The sequence below is a fragment of the Podarcis cretensis genome, assembly GCF_951804945.1.
Source record: "Podarcis cretensis genome assembly, chromosome: 3".
NCBI lineage: Eukaryota > Metazoa > Chordata > Lepidosauria > Squamata > Lacertidae > Podarcis > Podarcis cretensis.
The window spans coordinates 84,763,593-84,782,905 of NC_137172.1; the positions used below are offsets into that span (position 1 = coordinate 84,763,593).

At 42.0% G+C, this 19,313-nt stretch overlaps 1 long non-coding RNA gene across 1 annotated transcript; it reads left to right on the forward strand.

The window, feature by feature from the left end:
* Positions 1–3,231: 3,231 nt before the first annotated feature.
* LOC307213244 lies at positions 3,232–13,387 on the forward strand. Its single transcript, XR_013837456.1, has 3 exons — positions 3,232–3,295; positions 8,410–8,507; positions 12,947–13,387. It is a non-coding gene; the product is annotated as an uncharacterized lncRNA (long non-coding RNA).
* Positions 13,388–19,313: the final 5,926 nt, after the last annotated feature.

Below are 19,313 nucleotides of genomic sequence, written 5' to 3' on the forward strand. Positions count from 1 at the left end.
GGACCTTTAGGGTTCAGTTTCATCTCCAATGTTGTTTAACATATATATGAAGCTGCTAAGTGGGTTATCTGGAGTTTGGGAATGTGTTGTAAGCAGTAAGAGTGATGCTCTCAGACCGACTGCACTGCCGGCGTCAGCTCCAACCCCCTTTTAAGCTTCTGGAGCAAAACGGAGTGAAGCCTGCTCCCACTTGGTCCACTCTGGTTGCCCCGCCCCCCAGGCTACCATGGACAGGCCAAAATTTGAATCTGGGTTTGGCAGGAACCCAGCAGGCACTGTGGTGGCCAGGGGAGCAAAGCAACAGCCAGTGAAACAGCGTGGCTTCAGGAGGATGGGTTCAGTGTGGCCCACCAGGAGACAAACACCGCCCACTGCCAGACCTGGCGAGCAGCTTGTGTGGAACTCAGAAACTCAAAGGTTAGGTGGATGGCTTTGTGGAGCAGGGTCTTCTCGACGGTAACACCCACTTTGTGGGTAGCTTTGCCAGGCAAGTCTCGCTGAATCAGTTCATACACTTCAAATGCCTGCAGTTTATTTGCACAGGCTTTGAGGATTTGAATGCTTAGTGAGGGAGCCGTTCTTGCGAACAGATCTTTTACAACCTATAAGCCACTGTGAGAGTCTGCTGAGAGGTTTAATAGCAGGAGATTATATATATTAGGGTAAGACGTTTTATAGGGCTGAGGCTCCTGAAATGCCTTTGATTTTGCATATATATCTGCATGCCACACTGGGAAAGCACATTTGCATTAGCTGAAGGCTGATTTTTATGACTGCTATTTTTACAGCCTAGATTGTTTTAGGAAACTTCCCCTGTGTACTCTCCTTCCCGCTGCCTTTCCATTTAGCTACTGCCACATTGGCTGTGCTGTATTATAGCGTGTTTGAATTAAACCTGTACCAATGCAAACATCAAAGGGTGCATTTACCCATGCTCTGCCCAGCACTTCTCCATGGAAAACCTGCATTGGTTTAAACAATATTAGGATTTATTTATTTTTTTGATTAAAGAAAAACCAAGAGTCTACAGGGTATATCTGGCATACCTTACCTTTCAGCGGGGGTATGAAGAGAGGCAAACTAATGCCAGTGTACTGGAAGAAGCAAAGATTACCAGTGCCAAAGCAATGATTCTTCAACATCAACTTCATTAAACTGGTCATGTTGTTCGGATGCCTGATGATCGTCTTCCAAAGCAACTACTCTATTCCGAACTTAAAAATGGGAAGCGTAATGCAGGTGGTCAACAAAAGAGGTTTAAAGACTGTCTCAAGCCAAATCTTTAACAAGTAGTATAAACACCGGCAATTGGGAAACACTGGCCTTTGAGCGCTCCAATCGGAGAACAGTCTTTACCAAACGTGTTGTGGACTTTGAAGATGCTCGAACTCTGGACAAAAGGGAGAAACGTGTTAAGAGGAAGGCACGCTTGGCAAACCCTCACCGTGATCAACTCCCACCTGGAAACCTATGTCCCTACTGTGGAAGGATGTGTGGATCCAGAACTGGCCTCCACAGTCACTTACGAACTCACTGTTAAGACCGTGTTTATGGGAGACAATCTTACTTGGCTATGAGTGATCACCAAAGAAGAAGAAGATGATGATATTAGTGGAAAAGACAGTCAAAACATTTCTTTTGCTGTATTTGGCATTTCGCACACCAGCTCATGTTTTAATTTTGAATTACACATTTTATCACTTAAAGGGTAAAAAATAAAAAATAATGGAAATGCAAGGTTAGATTTAAATAATAAAAAAGCAGGTCCTGAATCCATAAGGATGGGAAATAAATTTGATTCAGTTATCATTTAAAGGAGAACCTACCTTTGGCTGATTAATATTCTACAGCCTTTTAAAGGTGTCTGTGGGAAGGGAAGGTTATTTTTTTGCTGTTTCGTTTTAATCATTTACTTGTTATTGTCTTGTATTTTATTCTGTGAATGGCACTGGGACCTTATGATGAAGGGTGGTATATAAATCTAATAAATAAGAATATAATAATAATTTGTACGGTACTTTCCAAAACAACGCACAATCTGAAACACATGTTACCACATTTTGCAGTGTTGTATTTCAGTGAAGAAATGTGCCCGCAAATGCATGTACTGAGATAAAGTGTGCCTATAAATGAATATATTGGTGGAAATAACATTAAAATGCATTGCGTTTGGAGAAATTGCTTGCAAAAACATGTCCTTTCAGTGCCATCAAGAGCTTCACCATTTTAATTTCTGCATGTCAGGTTGCTGTTAAAGGTGCAGAAGTAGGACCAGTAGAAAAAGTAAGATTGCACTCCAATAGACATTTTCTTGGGAGCAAGTGGTACTTCAGGACCACAGGAACTTAGCATGTTTTAATACCCTGGATTGGCGAGCCCTCGCCTCTCGGCCACTGCATGGGCGACCATGAGAAGAAGGATGAAGGCCCAGCCCAGGCGCAGCTTGCCTCCCCACAGCTCTGGAAGGTGGCAGGAGCTCAGCAGGGAGCCTTTCATGGGTGTGCCTGATTGTATCCCCCTCAGGATTTTGTGCCTGGGGCCACCACCACACCACCCGCTATGCCACTGGAAGGTGGTCCTTATGGTATCCAGATCCCATTTGGGGTTTGATATCAATCTCATTGCTGCCTTGGCAATGCATTTGCTTCATTTCTGTGATGGCCTGGGATTCCGATTCAGAGGATGAACCAGAGGAATACCAGCCTGCACAGGAGTCCCCGCCTCCAGGGCCGGCTGAGCTGGGGCAGGGCCTTGATTCTGAAGCGCCTGCACCTGTGCCGGATCCTCAGGAGCAGGCACCAGGTGATCCCACTCTGGCTCCAGAGGTAGTTGAGGACTCAGTGCCTGCAGGTGAGTCTCCCCCTGGGCCCAGTAATCCTTTAGCCTCTCCTGAACTGCAGAGGCTCAGGGCAGAGAGGCGAAGGGAACTGGTTTCTCCCAGGAGGAGTGCTCGCCTTAAGGCCGAGAGGCGGGTCTCCTAGGGGCCGGGACCGCCCCTGGCCTCAGAACAGATAAAGGCCAGTTCCTGCCCGGACCCAGACCTGACTCTCCAGTGCTCCTGTCCCCGCCCGGCTTCCTGCTTCAGACCTTGCCCCGCTCCTTGTGGACTGATTCCAGGCTAGTGACCCAGGACTGGACTTTGACTACGCCAACGGTAACCTTCCCCCCGGGATCAGCACAATTTCTTTGTCACCCAACATTATTTTCTGTTTTCATTTCTAGAGAACATTTTCTCCAAGCAGTAGCAGTGGTATAGCTCCCTCCCTCCTCCACCATCACCAGCTATATGAATTGGGTGAGTCATCCATAAAGCTCTGTGAAAAATGAAGGGAAGGAGGGACGTGACACTGTGCTGAATAAAAATCCACACTCGCACTGAATGATATATGAAGGCTTTCTATCTGTCTGAGGAAAGATCATATTAAAACACCACAAAAATCTTCTGCTTCATCTTGGAACAGGTACAAAAGTGAGCGGGTGAGAGGAGGTGTTCTGCCTATAAGGTTTCAGTATCTTTTATTTCATTATTAGCCATTCAGACTTTCTTTTCCAGTGAGAATAGTACATGTCATAATGGATAATGTGCCTATTCTTTCACCTCCAAAAAAGCTGGAAAGTAAAGTAGGGAGAGAGAAAACAAATATCGTTCCTCCTGATTTCAGCTGGGACGGACAATCTCCTAACAATTACTCATGAGCCATCAAGCAAGTTAATTGCAAATGTTCGGGTTTCTTCAGTTCTTCAGCCCCAGGTCAGACATTTGCCCCAAGTTCCTCAATGCTATGAGGAGCCACTGCAGGAGTTCAGGCTCCAGTACATGGGGAAGAAGGACAGTGAATCCAATGACTATGGTGCTGCAGAGGAGGTGGGGCCAGGAGGCATTCCCTGCCTCTTCCCCCTCACATGATTGGAATCCTGAATGGGCAAGTGCCTAAAACAAGCTATAAGGTAAAGGTAAAGGTACCCCTGCCCATACGGGCCAGTCTTGACAGACTCTGGGGTTGTGCGCCCATCAGTCAACTCCAAATGGATATTCCATACCCAGATTGTGTTCCCTAGTAAACAACTAGTTTACATGCTCAAATACTATTTGTTATCTGAAGATCGGTGCCTCTAATTGATAGTTCCTACTTAAAGATTGAGGGACGCAGGTGGCGCTGTGGGTTAAAGCCTCAGCGCCTAGGACTTGCCGATCGAAAGGTCGGCGGTTCGAATCCCTGCGGCGGGGTGCGCTCCCGCTGCTCGGTCCCAGTGCCTGCCAACCTAGCAGTTCGAAAGCACCTCCAGGTGCAAGTAGATAAATAGGGACCGCTTACCAGCGGGAAGGTAAACGGCGTTTCCGTGTGCGGCTCTGGCTCGCCAGAGCAGTGATGTCACGCTGGCCACGTGACCCGGAAGTGTCTCCGGACAGCGCTGGCCCCTGGCCTCTTAAGTGAGATGGGCGCACAACCCCAGAGTCTGTCAAGACTGGCCCGTACGGGCAGGGGTACCTTTACCTTTACCTTTACTTAAAGATTAGTGGGACACGGGTGGCGCTGTGGGTTAAACCACAGAGCCTAGGGCTTGCCGATCAGAAGGTCAATGGTTCAAATCCCTGCGATGGGGTGCGCTCCCATTGTTCGGTCCCAGCTCCTGCCAACCTAGCAGTTCGAATGCACACCAGTGCAAGTAGATAAATAGGTACCACTCCGGTGGGAAGGTAAACGGTGTTTCCGTGTGCTGCTCTGGTTCGCCAGAAGCAGCTTAGTCATGCTGGCCACATGACCTGGAAGCTGTATGCCGGCTCCCTTGGCCAGTAAAGCGAGATGAGTGCCACAACCCCAGAGTCGGCCACGACTGGACCTAATGGTCAGGGGTCCCTTTACCTTTTTACTTAAAGATTGGAAGCTTTTCTTTTTCTCATTCTCAACAAGCAAGTGTTGAAGGAACGGCATCTTCCATTCCACTAGGGAGCATAAATTTGAAAGAAGCCATCTAGTTTCACAAACTGATTCTTAGTTTGGGTGGGAGAAACAGTTCTCTGTGATGCATTGCCACAAAGATAGGAATGTAGTGACAAGCTGTATGCCTTTTCATAAGCTACCATAAGATCAGATCGACCGCAAAGAGTTCTTAGATTAGCATTTCTAATTTTGAGTTATTTATCATGTGTGGGGCTGCACTTGATAACAGTTCAGAAGTTTCAGCCAGTGCAGAATACCATCTACACTGCCCCCATCCATGGATGCATTAATGGGAGTAAAGGTAAAAGGTAAAGGTACCCCTGCCCGTACGGGCCAGTCTTGACAGACTCTGGGGTTGTGCGCCCATCTCACTTAAGAGGCCAGGGGCCAGCGCTGTCCGGAGACACTTCTGGGTCACGTGGCCAGTGTGACATCGCTGCTCTGGCCAGAGCCAGAGCCAGAGCCGCACACGGAAACGCCGTTTACCTTCCCGCTGGTAAGCGGTCCCTATTTATCTACTTGCACCCGGAGGTGCTTTCGAACTGCTAGGTTGGCAGGCGCTGGGACCGAGCAGCGGGAGCGCACCCTGCCGCAGGGATTCAAACCGCCAACCTTTCGATCGGCAAGCCCTAGGCGCTGAGGCTTTAACCCACAGCGCCACCTGCGTCCCTTTAATGGGAGACAATGATATAAATCAAGGTGTTAGTTTTAATTCATAAATCTGTTAAATGTTTCATCCCAACACAATTCAGTTTTGGCGTGCTGGCAATTAGCAATTTAGCAATGCTGGAGAATTCTGACAACAACAGATAGGGAAGCAGAAATCAACCCATGTCCAGAAAGGAAATCAATTCAACGAATACAATCAGCACTTGCTGTTATTGCTGCTTTCGGTTCTCAAATGAGATGTAATTGATTACTTTTTATCCCATTTGCATTGTGTTTCCTTGGCAATTGAATGAATGGAGTGGAATAACCTAATGCCAATGTAATTCACATAATTAATCTAAGGAAGGTAATTTCGCTACTGTGGACAGTAAGACAAATGGTGTAGCTTTCTGCAGTGGAACAGAAACAGTGCTGCAAGTGATGAATGCAGAGTGGAACAGAAAACAATGTCTTCCTACATCCCAAGTTGCATTTCAATCAATCAGGCTTACTTCCAAGTTGTTAGAATTGGGCTTTCAGTGAATGAATTATTTATATTTTGCAATATTCGTGATGAGTATCACAAATATTTTTGCAATATTCGTGATACTCAACCTGTCCTATGAACATCTGGTGATATGCCATCCCTTTCCCTCAATAAAAGCCCATCCTGCTTGCTTGATTGATTGATTGATTGATTGCTTTGCTTTCAACATGTGTTGTGTTCGGATCATAAGCTATCTCTTTCCGAGACCATAATGATTCCTTCTTCTGAGCAGAAGGCAATTGTCAGGGCAAAGCACTTGAGGCACTGAGGACTGCAGAAAGAAGCTGTAGAAAATGCAAGGAGAAAATTGATGCAGCTAATCTTTCAAGGAGAATCACACCATAGCTGGCCACAATATTGGCTGAGCACAACTAGGACAGGGTGTGTCCCCAGGAAAGCAGAAACTTTTTTTTTTCCTTTTGAGGAAATTCTTGCACGTGCTACAGGGAGCCTAGATGGGGTGCTGCCGAATTCATGATGGGAGCTCGGTTGTTTCCAATAGCTACACAGATGGGTGGCAAGCAGCCTTGGCTGATTTTCTCTTTGCACAGGCGAGACCGCTGAACCTTCCTTGGCTACAGATATGCCTCTAGTTTCACAAATAAATGTGGACTGGAGCAGCACCATAGCTCACTGGCCCATGCTTTGCACACAGAAAGTATCAGATTCAATCCCTGGCAACCCCAGCTGTTGTGGTTTTAAATAAAAGATAGCAGGGGGTAAGAAAGAGCAATGTTGGAAAGATGGTTTTGATCAGATGAAAGAATACTGTGAAAATATGGGACAGATTTCAGTGATCATATAACTGCACACATGTACACACAGAGAGCTGCCTGGAAGTGATTTCTGCAATCCCAACAGCAGTTCTTCTGGGTGGCAGAATCACGGCAATCCTTGTGTGTTTGCTCATGTGAACAGGGGGACAAACGGGGCGAGCTTCACCAAGCCCCAAAATAAGTAGCGTGCAGACATACCCATGGATGTGAATCAAATAACAACATGGACAAAGAACGTAGCCTAGCTAAAAATACCCTGTCTAGATGACTTGAGCCAAACTGCCGGGACACACCATATTACCTAGAAATAAAACTGGATATCATACATGCTCAAACCCTTTTTTGGGAATTGTAAGTCTTATAATGCCAGGCAAAAAGGGTTTGGATTGATTCTTAAGCCAACACCAGCTTTTGCTCCTGTGTACTTTGGCAGCTCATTCCAAGCTGGAAACTACAAAACCATAAAAGCAGAAGACAAAACACAGTTTGCCTCCTTGCATAAAACCAGCAGGGATAGGAAAAGCTTCTCAAAATACATTTGAGGAAAAATCTTGGAGAAGGATTCTGAATCCATAGTAGGGAAGATATTCCACCTCCTTTCCTGTAAAGAATTCAAGGAATATCTGCTGAATGCTTCAAGATGTGAGAGATGCTTGGGGGTCAGTATCCCTGGTTGCCCTTTGCTCAGGCCACACCTCTGAGCAGCCAAGAGTTCAAAGACTGGAAGGGCTATTTTAAATGTTGCCAGTCAAAGAGCTCAGAGTCATGACTGCAAGCTCTCTTGCTACCCCTATTAGTAAAATGATCCAAGTGGGGCCAAAGCGGGAGATGTGAGAGAACAGAAGTAGGTCCGGGCCGGGGTGGGAAGGTAGTGAAACCCAAGATACACAACACATTATTCCAGGGTATGCTGTATTGTTTATGCTGTATTGTTTTTAACACTTGATTGGAAGCCGCCCAGAGTGGCTGGGGAAGCTCAGCCAGATGGGCGGGGTATAAATAATAAATTATTATTATTAGGGTACAGGGAAGAAGCCCCAAGCTCCAAGCATGGCAGGACCAAGGGTTGTGCACATGCATTTGACTTCATGCAGACAGCAAAGAGTGAAGTGTCCAATGCATGCAGAAAAGGTCCTGGAGTGAGCTGAAGAAGCATTTCTTTAATTGCTAGAGAGAACATCCCAAACATCAGGGGTTGGAATAAGGAATTCTTGGGTGGATGAACTGGACAGTGTCAGTTTCTCCCTGTTCCTCATTTTTCCATTTCTCAACACTTCCACATCAGCTTGGGATTTATTTTATTTCATCAACATTGCAGTGAGAATTTTTCCTAATGGGCACATTTGTGCACAGTTTTACCTAATATGTATGGTTTGTTGTTTTTTTCAAGCAACTCTCCCTAATATAATGTAGTTTGTATTTTTTTAAAAAACCAATATATGCATTTTTATGCACACTTTCCCTAATAAGTGCTGCTTCTTCTTTTTTTATACAGGGCTTGGGCTGGATCTGCATTGCAAACTTTGGAGAAGTGCAAATTTTGAAGGATGGCTGCGTTTCAATTCATGTGATGTTTGAGGAAGTGTGAATTATGTAATCTCACTTTAAATATGAACTGAACTTATGCAAAAGAGAGCCTGTCACCAAAATTTCTATTCAAGGATGAACAAGGACGTATTCTGGCAATTGAGATTCAAACTCAAGGAGAAAAGTTTTTGATATTAGGAATTTATGCGCCAAATGAAGGAAAATCGGAATTTTATAAGAAGCTGCATGAGATTATGCTGGACTATCTGAACTATGACAACATCATAATGATGGGAGATATGAATGGGGTGGTTTCAAAGAACATGGATAAATCACATAGTCAAAATGTAACAAAAGGGCAGACTACCTAAAACCTTTTTTGAACTGACTGACAATATGGACTTGATTGACATCTGGAGAACAAAGAACCCTCTAGGAAGAGAAGGAACATTCTTTTCTGAAGCCCAACTGACTTGGACAAGAATCGACCAAATTTGGACAACTAGAGGCCTGGCACCCAAGATAAAAAAAGTGGAAATCTGCCCAAAGACCTGCTCCGACCACAACGATGTAAAGATGGATATGAAATTAATGCCAACCGGCTCCTTTAGATGGAGGATGAATGACAATCTGCTTAGAGATCAGGAGATTAGTAAAAAGGCCCAAAAAGCTTTGAAGGACTATTTCGAAATAAATTTGAACACTACGGTGGAAAAAAGAATTGTATGGGACGCAAGCAAGGCGGTTATGAGGGGGTTTCTGATACAGCAGAATACCATTAAGAAAAAAGCACAGAATGATAAAAAGGATAAGATCTTGGAGAAAATTAAAGAAGGCGAGAAGAAATTAAGATCGAAACCGAAATCAAAGGAGATTCTAAGAGAAATCAAATACTACCAAGCACAATATTCAAAATTAATAAATCAAGAAGTGGAATGGAAAGTCAAGTTAATGAAACAAAGATCGTTTGAATCGGCAAATAAATGTGGAAAGCTGCTAGCATGGCAGCTGAAAAAGAGACAAAAACTGAATACAGTAACAAACTTAGAAATTGAGGGAAGAAACATACAGAACCCAGTGGACATCAGAAAGTGCTTCCATAGATATTTCAAGCAATTATATACACAAGGGCTGCAAAATGAATCAGAGATAGAACAATTTTTGAAGGAGAATGGTTTACCAAGGTTGTCTCTGCGGAACAGAACAATCCTGAATCATAAAATAACACAATTAGAGATCGAAGAGGCCATTCAGAATATGCAACTGGGCAAATCTCCAGGGCCAGACGGGCTTACCTCCAAATATTATAGGACATTGAAAGATTATTTGATACACCCACTAATAGAGGTTTGTAATGAAATCATGGAGGGGAAGAAGGCACCGGAGTCGTGGAAAGAAGCTTTCATCACATTGATACCTAAATTAGAAACTGAAAAGACACAACTTAAGAATTACCGCCCCATCTCCCTTCTAAATGTGGATTACAAAATATTTGCAGACATTTTAGCAAGTAGATTTAAAAAAGTTTTGAATGAAGTAATTCATAAGGACCAGGCAGGCTTTCTCCCAGGTAGACATTTGTTTGCTAATACAAGGAACATTATTGACATTTTGGAACTCTTGCAAACAAATATCAACACGAAAGCAGTTTTGATATTTATAGATGCAGAGAAGGCCTTTGATAATATCTCCTGGAAGTTTATGAAGAAGAATTTGGAAGGAATGGGAGTGGGGCGGGGGTTCCAGAATGGGATAGAGGCAATTTATTCAGAGCAAAAGGCTAAACTGATAGTGAACAATGTGGTGACAGAAGAGTTTAGAATTGAAATAGGTACATGACAAGGTTGCCCTATATCCCCTTTGTTATTTATATCGGTCCTGGAAGTGCTCTTAAATATGATTAGAGGAGACCGGTTGGTAGAGGGTATTCAGGTCGGAGAGAAACAGTATAAACTGAAAGCATTTGCAGATGACCTAGTATTGACCTTACAGGAGCCAGAGCCTAGTACTAAAAGGGTTTTGCAATTGATTCATGAGTTTGGTCGAGTGGCGGGATTTAAACTTAATAAGCAAAAAACCAAGGTTTTAGAAAAAAACTTGACTTTTTCAGAATCAGAAAGGTTTCAGAAAGAGACAGAATTAAATGTGGTCAAAAAAGTAAGATATCTAGGGGTAAATATAACAGCGAAGAACAGAAACTTGTTTAAGGATAACTATGAAAAATGTTGGTCTGAAATCAAAAGGGATCTAGATGTTTGGTCAAGATTGAAACTTTCCTTGTCAGGACGTATTGCTGCTATTAAGATGAATGTATTGCCAAAAATGTTGTTTTTGTTTCAAACTTTGCAGATTGTGGATAAAATGGAAAGTTTCCGGAAGTGGCAAAGAGATATCTCTAAATTTGTCTGGCAGGGCAAAAAGCCCAGAATTAAGTTTAAAATACTAACTGATGCTAAAGAAAGAGGGGGCTTTGCCTGCCAGACTTAAAATTGTACTATGAATCAGCAGCTTTTTGCTGGCTGAAGGATTGGCTACTTCTTGAAAACACTGATGTTTTGGATTTGGAAGGATTCAACAATGCTTTTGGTTGGCATGCATATCTGTGGTACGACAAGGTTAAAATACATAAGAACTTCAAGAATCATGTTGTCAGAAAAGCAGTGTTTAATGTCTGGTTGAAATATAAAGATTTATTGGAAAACAAGACCCCAAGGTGGTTATCACCAATGGAGGCTAAGGCCCCGAAAAGACTCAATATGGAGGCCAAATGGCCGAAATATTGGGAAATAATAGAAAAAGATGGAGATAATTGGAGGTTGCAGAGTTTGGAGAAAATAAAAGATAAAGTGCGAGATTGGTTACATTATGCTCAGATTAAAGAAGTTTTCAAGTTGGATAAAAAGATAGGATTCCAGGTGGAAAAATCAAAGTTAGAAACAGAACTGTTAGAATCCAGCTCTAAGACACTTTCAAGAATGTATAACTTGCTGTTAAAATGGAATACACAGGATGAAACGGTCAAATCAGCTATGATAAAATGGGCACAGGACACAGGGCATAACATCATGTTTGCTGACTGGGAAAAGTTATGGACCACAGGTTTGAAATTTACGGCATGTAATGCCTTGAAAGAAAACATTATGAAAATGATATACAGGTGGTACATGACTCCAGTCAAGCTTGCAAAGATATACCATGTGTCTGATAATAAATGTTGGAAGTGTAAAGAAGCTGAAGGAACATTCTTTCACCTCTGGTGGACTTGCCCTAGAGTGAAGGCTTTCTGGGAAATGATATATAATGAGCTGAAAAAGGTATTTAAGTATACCTTCCCTAAGAAACCAGAGGCCTTTCTTTTAGGCATTGTCGGCCAGAGTGTGCAAAAGAAGGATCGAACTTTTTTTATGTATGCTACAACAGCAGCAAGGATACTCATCGCTAAATGCTGGAAAACTCAAGACTTGCCCACACTGGAAGAATGGCAGATGCAACTGATGGACTATATGGAATTGGCGGAAATGACGGGCAGAATCCGAAACCTGGGAGAAGAACTGGTGGAGGAGGATTGGAACAAATTTAAGGACTATTTACAAAAATATTGTAAATTGTATGAATGTTAAGAAAGATGTAAGATTAGTAACAGTATGGCTTCAACAAATCAAACATAAAAAACATAAATTTAAGCGTAATTGGAAGAAAAGATAAATTTTGGTTAAACAGTATTTTATAATTAAGTATTTTATAAGTGTGATTTTAAATTCCGAAATTTGAGAATTAATTTGGGGAAATTTTATCATATGAATGGAACTAATTTGATAATTTGCTAGCAAAATTTATAAGTCTAGAATGCAGGAGCAAGAGCTGAGAGGAAGTCCAAGGAGGTGCATGAAATATGGATATTTGAAAATACTATGTTATTACCTATGTCTTTGATTGTTTTAAAAAATGCTTAATAAATATTTATAAAAAAAAAAATATGAACTGAACTGAATTTCTTCCCCCACCCCTATCTGAGAGTATTGTCTTGGGTCGGATTTGAGCCACGACATCAAGTGCTGGTCTGATGCTGTTGCAATGTGCAGGGAAGGCAATACCTTCAGTACAAGATCCTTGAGATCAGTTACTGTAGAACTGAGAGCACTGAAGTGCCAATCACAGAAGCTGGAATGAGGCATGAGCCAAAATGAGGTACTCAGCCCGACTTTCCTGTTCACTGTTGCTTCAGGAACTGCAGTTCCTTCATTGCTTGTTTAATTGTCCTGTAAAAGTCCTGTGTCAATATTTCTGTTTCCCGTGTTTACCTGGCTGTGGCAGACAATCTGCTCCCTTTACAGAGCTCCTGACTAAATTTAACATGGCAGCTATAACAGGGAGTTTAAGGCCAGAGAGCTTACAGGCCTCTTGATGAATAGGAAAACTGTAAGTGTATTTAACAATTTAAAAGTACGTCTGCAGAAACTGAACGCCATCACCATGCTGTGAATAATGTTACTGTTCCCTTGCAGATCTGACATTGTTGGAGGTTTCAAGGTTTCAGAGCTATGCTGAAAAAATGCAACAGTTTATACTGAAGGCTGATTCTCAAAGTTATTTCACTATGACAATACTATGAGCAAATGACTGTGCTGTGTGAATCGTGCATTTAAGAGTTATGAAGTATGCAGCAAGAAAGCACAGGCATTCTTTGCTTCTGGCTCCATGAAACCCTTCTCAATACATTAAAATCTGGTAATTTAAAAAGTCATTTTTGACCCACCTCTTTAAACTTACATTGGGCAAGTAAAGAGCAACTGGAAGGCTGGTTTACAAAACCCTCTTACCAGATAGGCATGCTGGGCAGCAGTACGGTAGACCAATTGATGTGGAAAATACCTGGGTCCTGATCTCTCCTGAGAGGAGAGATCTTCATGGTGAAGCTGCCACCATATTGAGCACCCTGCCCACTCAGAGCAGCCAGGGTGGGAGCAAGCCAATGGATTTCTCTCTCCTTTCGTAGCCAAAGGGAGTGTATTAGCTATGTCAATACCAGGGCTGGATTAGTTTTAGGTCCTTACTTGAGGGTGTGAGGGGAGCATATGATCCACAGGTCCACAACTTCCTCCAACATGCCTCCATGCTTTTTGCCATCGTTTTAGGGAGACAGTCAGCAGCAGAATTCCCTCACCACTGGTGGAGAGAGAGCTCTGTAGCATCTTGTGGACCACTGAGCATCCTCTTAGGGAGCCAACGATTGCTACTTAAAACTTTAAGCTAATGACATTTTTGATGTTTGTTAAGTTTTAAGCTTTTGTTTGCTTTTCCATTTTGCTGTGCTTTGTATTTTTATGGTGTGTATGTGTGATGCATTCAAAGTATTCCTATCTTTACAGGGAGTGTGTGTGTTTCGATGCATTTTTGTTTTTAACGCACACAGATTTTTTAAAAATTTGTTTTAAAAATGCACATATAAACTTATGCACATTTGGATAAAATCATTCCAACCACAAATGAACTGACGGAGTCTAAATTGGCTGTTAAAATTATGCAATAAAGGAACTTCGAGGTTTGTAGTTAAAAAAAACTCAATCAAGTCATGAAATCGATGTGATGCGACCATTTTATTTGTTTATTTATTGAATTACAATATTACATTATTTTAAAGGGGTTGAAATAAATGGTTGTAAAGAGGTTGTAAATTAATTGTTTTTTAAGGAGAATTATTGTAAAGGTGTTGAAAATAAAGCAGAAACACAATGAAGTGACTTAATTGATGGTGGGTTGAAGCTGGAATATTGTGTAAAGCACATGTTTTGCACACAGAAGATGCCAGGCTCAAACCTTGGGATCTTCGATTAAAAGGATGTCATAGCAAATGATGTGAGTGATCTGTGCCTTGGCTCCTGGAGAGCTTCTGCCAGTCAGAATAGACAATAAATCATTTGATCTGGTATAAGGCAGCTTACTATGTCCTGCATACTCCATCTCAAAAAAAGGACCAAATGTTGCTTTTATTAATGTCTTTATTATTTGATTTCCAAGACCACGCTTCATCCCAAAGGATCTTAGAAATGTTCACACAATACCATACAAAGGAGAGATATAGTAGATAAATTTACGGCAAAAATAGAATAATTTTATAACATCTATTATTTGCACTATCAATGGAATCATTGGCTAATGCTATCCAAAGTAATCAGAAAATAAAAGGAATATTAAGAAATGAACATAGAATACAATTGAACCTGGCCAGCTCTGGTCCATGGGGTCACAAAGAGTCGGATACAACTAAACGACTAAACAACAACAACAACAACAACACAATTGAACCTCTTTGCTGATGATATTTCCCTGATGGTCTTGGACCCAGATATGTCCCTGTTGGAGGCTATCAGGGAAATCGAACCATTTGGGGAAATAGATGGACTGTCCATCAATAAAACAACACTGGAACTTTGAATGTTCCTTCAGAAGTGCAAGCAAAAACACAAACCAAAACAAGTTTTAAATTTTGCCCACAATATCAACACCACAAAATCATGGAAACAATTATGTAAAGTTACCATGGTAAAAAGTATTACAAACGTTATTGAAAAATGGTCAAAGACATCTCTCTCTCGGATGAGTATAGTAGCGCCGGTGATGTTACCAAAAAAATCATTTTTATTCCAGACTCTACTTCTATGTATTTCAGCAAAGATCCTCAAGAAATGGCAACAAATGATTGTCAACTTTATTCATCAGGGCAGGAAACCTACACTGCAGCTAACCATATTGTATCGACATTCCCAGAAGTGGGGCATGAGTCTACCACATTTGCAAAGATACAGTGAGGCACCCCATATAAACAATCACATTAAAATTATATACAATGTAAAAGAGAAGACCTGGGTAGAATTGGAATTAGATCAACGTGTGCAACTCAGAATAACTTGCAGAATATAAATTTTTTTATTCAAAACAGAACTATCCTAAAAATAACAACATAATGATCAAAGTCTGAAGCAGAGCCTTAAATACACGTCAGTTACAAGTGGGAAGAATGCTGTTGCCCTCAGGCTCTGCTTCAGACTTTGCATGGGCATCTGGTTGGCAACTGTGAGAACAGGATGTTGGACAAGACATGACACTGGCCTGATCCAGGAGCGCTGTTCTTATATTCTCTTGTCTAAAACACCTCTGATTTATTGCTATGGCTTAAGAAGAAAAGATGTATAATTTACGATTGATAAAGGGACAATCTAATACACTTTATTGCTTGCTGTATGGTACACATTCCCTAAGCAGGCATGGGATTCTACTTTGAAACAGTATAGAAGGAACTCTACGCAGGTGGCCGTGTAATGCTGGTCTGAATATACCTGAATGGAAACAAAAGATTTTGGTGAAGCAGTTTTAAATATTCTCTACATGATATTAACACTTACCTTCGATAGAACCAAGTTTATGTTCTGGTTTCTTTCTGGTTTCTTATCTTCCTGTGACAACATGAAATGACAATGATGATGATGATAAAAGGGACGTGGGTGGCGCTGTGGTCTAAACCACAGAGCCCAAGGCTTGCTGATCGGAAGGTCGGCGGTTCAAATCCCTGCAACAGGGTGAGCTCCCATTGCTTGGTCCCAGCTCCTGCCAACCTAGCAGTTCCAAAGCACACCAAAGTGCAAGTAGTTAAAAAGGCACCACACCAGCGGGAAGGTAAACAGTGTTTCCGTGCACTGCTCTGGTTCGCCAGAAGCAGCTTAGTCATGTTGGCCACATGACCCGGAAGCTGTACGCCAGCTCCCTCGGCCAATAAAGCGAGATGAGCGCCGCAACCCCAGAGTCGTCTGCGACTGGACCTAACGGTCAGGGGTCCATTTACCTTTACCTTTACTTTTTAATGTTTTAAAAGAAAAAGAAATCACTCTCTTATGTTCCACTCATCTCATGTGCACCAATCATCACGGCTTGTGAACCAAATGAAAGGCTATTTTGAGCAGTGAGGAAACAGATATTTACAATGCCCATGGAATTTAACAAATGCATGGGCTCATATGGTGTAACTTAAAATTTGAGCCTTCGTGCAAGAAAACGATTATTTACTTTTAATTTGTGAACTTAAAATGTTTTTATTGCAGTAAATAATTGGAACAAGAACTGTGACTGTCAAACTGTGGGTTGATTTCAGATGACTTGAGAAGTATAAATTATGATAAAGCCAAGAAACAAATCAGGAATAGGTTAAAAGAGGTTGGCATCCAATCAGAGAAGGCCTGTATTTTTAGTAGATAATTTTCACAGTGGGACTATTCCCTGAAATGCAAGTCAATTTTAGATAATTATTTCAGTGATATAACATTCTGTCCCCCTGACGGAGGATTTCAACAGTGTTTCAATTTTAGTTGATGTTCAACCCTACCTTCAGCCTTTTTAAAAAAAAAAATCAGACATAGACATATGTGCAATAGCATGTCGCATTGTGTTATGGAGACCACTAACTTTACAGCGTTAAGATTGTGGTAGTTCCTTTTTTCTGTTTTAATCCTTTGTGATAACCTTTGGTTTTAAACAGTATATAGCACAGGCCTTTGGCCCTTAACTGGGAGGGTAACTAGCCATGTCTTTGGCCTCTTTTGTGGTTATTCTTTTAAGACAGATACAGATACAGATATACTGTAGATGATATAGAGATGGATGGATGGATGCGACCATCAGGTGACCTGACTGTGCAGAGCCATGACCTGTGAGTAAGTGCCGGTGCCATTGAATTTCTCCATGCAGAATGGTTGTAGCAGCAGGAAGTCTCAACAGTGGGATCAGGCTAAAAAGCTCCTTGATCAACCTGGAAACATAAAAGAGAGCAATGTAGCATACACAGACCAGTACAGGGCAAACAGACATGTGATTTTCATCCACACACACATATATATACAGTGGTACCTCGGGTTAAGAACTTAATTCTGGAGGTCCGTTCTTAACCTGAAGACGTTCTTAACCTAAGGTACCACTTCAGCTAATGGAGCCTCCTGCTGCCGCCACACTGCCGCCGCGCGATTTCTGTTCTCATCCTGAAGCAAAGTTCTTAACCCAAGGTACTATTTCTGGGTTAGCGGAGTCTGTAACCTGAATATATATATATATTCTTGTTTGAGCTGATATCAGCTTGTGACAGCTCTTGGTTCTGAATAATAGAAGTGAAATGTCATTGTGACATTGAATTCAAAGGATTCCTCATCTGAACTATTCTACCATTATACTGACGTAAAGAATAAAACTCACACTGGAGATCAGGAATTAAAAATAAATAAATAAATCTTGTCGGTTTTTATCCCACCCTTCCTCTAAAGAGCTCAGGGGTACACCTCCCTTGACATAAAAAGAGAATTTTAAAAAATTATCTGCAAAGACTCTGTCTGCACCTTGGTCTCTTGGGAGGAAGACTGAAAGATACATGGCACTTCAACGCCAGGAATGGCGAGAAACAAGATGTTCCGGTGCTAATACTTCTTCTGACCAAATGCCAATACTACTGTTGGCAACGTTTCATTGGGCACAACCTGCCTTGCCGATTTCAGCAACATGGCAAACAGACATTCAATAAGTGAAGATTTTGACCCAATTCATCTATAGGTTGGGGAAAGCTTCACCTACTAAAGTTCTGCTTGTCAGGCAGCTGTAACATTCATGAGAAGCTTGCCAGAAAAATGACAGTGAACAATACAGTTATAAATCATATTAGTCAGTTGCTGTGGATTGGTACCAAGATAAACATTTCCTAAAACTCAGTCTCCCTCCATAGTAATCTCTTCTGACTCATTTCTGTCCTTATGTTGGATTGTGTTGGACAAAAACTTAATCTCCCTTGCTATAACTCTTCTCAGTTCACTGAGATCCATTCATCTCAACAGTTGGGATATGAGTTTTGTCCAACATTGGCTTGTAACACACCATGTACGACATGCAGTTCTGGATCAATAATAAGATCCAAGGACTGAAATAAGAGTCACAGTTACTGTATTTCCTCAAAGTATACAGTCAGAAGGTGCAGTATCATTTGTCTCCTTTAAATGATGTGACAAAAGCAAAATACATATGGCAATGGCTTCTGCTCCTCCAATATTTCCTAGCAAGATGTACTTGGAGTGAAGATCTATAATAATAATAATAATAAATTTTATTTATATCCCGCCCTCCCCAGCCGAAGCCGGGCTCAGGGCGGCTAACAACACTAAAACAGTACATTATAAAAACATTATAAAAATTAATTAAAATCAAAATTGATGGCAACCATAAACTAAAGTTTTGTAAAGATTGCCAAAGGAGGGAGTCAGGCTGCGCCCTGACCAAAGGCCAGGTGGAACAGCTCTGTCTTGCAGGCCCTGCGGAAAGATGTCAAGTCCTGCAGTGCCCTTGTCTCTTGAGACAGAGCGTTCCACCAGGTTGGAGCCACAGCTGAAAACCTGAAAAAACAAATAGTTGTTTAAGAAGGAAGAGGAAATGGCACTACCTTGGTCTTTGGAATTATTTTCTGTAGCAATCGGCTCTTTTCACAGCATAGAGACAAACATAAGGGTGGCCCAAAAGTTGGAAGCCCTGTAAGAATGCCCTCCACCAGTTCAATAATATGGCCAGTGGTGGTGGTGGCTGGCATTATCCTGGCTTGTCAATGTGCATGCTTATGTGGGTAAAGTCAACTGTTCAAACTAATTAATTACTTTGACATTAATTGAGCATAAGGGACGTGGGTGGCGCTGTGGGTTAAACCACAGAGCCTAGGACTTGCCAGTCAGAAGGCCGGCAGTTTGAATCCCTGCAACGCGGTGAGCTCCCATTGTTCGGTCCCTGCTCCTGCCAACCTAGCAGTTCAAAAGCACATCAAAGTGCAAGTAGATAAATAGGTACCGTTCTGGCGGG